Source organism: Triticum aestivum, unplaced genomic scaffold, assembly GCF_018294505.1.
Source record: "Triticum aestivum cultivar Chinese Spring unplaced genomic scaffold, IWGSC CS RefSeq v2.1 scaffold1764, whole genome shotgun sequence".
NCBI lineage: Eukaryota > Viridiplantae > Streptophyta > Magnoliopsida > Poales > Poaceae > Triticum > Triticum aestivum.
Window position 1 is genome coordinate 9,778 of NW_025228143.1, and position 857 is coordinate 10,634.

The 857-nt window shown below is 36.4% G+C and overlaps 1 protein-coding gene across 4 annotated transcripts in view; it reads left to right on the forward strand.

Moving 5' to 3' along the window:
• LOC123173430 (uncharacterized) overlaps positions 1–405 on the forward strand; it is a 1,642-nt gene extending 1,237 nt beyond the window's left edge. For 2 of the 4 annotated variants that reach the window (XR_006486202.1, XR_006486205.1), the window contains exon 2: positions 80–405. The gene's annotated coding sequence lies outside the window, so the exon portion shown is untranslated. The remainder of the gene's footprint in view (positions 1–79) is intronic. The other 2 variants (XR_006486201.1, XR_006486204.1) reach the window with 1 other exon arrangement.
• Positions 406–857: the final 452 nt, after the last annotated feature.

Sequence of the window (857 nt, forward strand, 5' to 3'; positions counted from 1 at the left end):
GGAATTTAGCGCTGTGAACTTGTATTAGCAGCACCTCTTTTCTAACTACATGCTACTTTTGTCTGACATGGATGATTAGCAGTACTACCCCTGAAAGGGTTCGTGGATGACACATAGCACAGAAGAGAATGAATTAAAAGCTGAAACTGATGAGGAAGATTTAATATCAGAAGAAAAGGAGTGTGAGTGAAGCGGAAGTTAGATTGAAAAATAAATTTCATTGGTCAGGCTTTGACTGATGCAAGCCAAATTCATCCATGACCTGTTTTGCTCAATTTCCCCTGTTGGCATGATGGAACAAAAAATGCAAGTTAAAGTAGTGGTTAAACTAGTTCAATAAGGTATTGGTTAAGCTTGCCCTGTGTTGTAATAGTTATTGAAAATCTTTCTATCCATTTTAGAGGAGATCTACAGGAAGCCTATCTGCAATGTCTTACTTAGGCCTATATTTCTCATTGCAACAAATTCCTTATATGAATATAATATTTGTCTTTGGAAATATCCTGCAATAGTTGTGTAATTTATGGATGCTTTATTTTTCTGGACATTTGTGATTCAACCGTTAGCTCTGCAGTGAAGATAAAAGCATGCCTCCTACTTTGTTGATTCTTATTGTTTTTAATTTTTGTATTTTCTTTTGAAGCATGGGCAATGCAAATGGTATGACATGCACGAAGTTAAAATGCCTTTGATCAGTGATCAGCTTCGACCACATGTCTGTTGTGTGTGCCTATCTATTTGTCTTATGGTTTGCCTATGTTTCATTCTGTGTTAGGTCGAGTTTTCAACTCTTTTGCTGTAATGCCCCCATGAAGCTGTTGTATTAGATTAACAATGTGCATCCCAAAAGCATAACA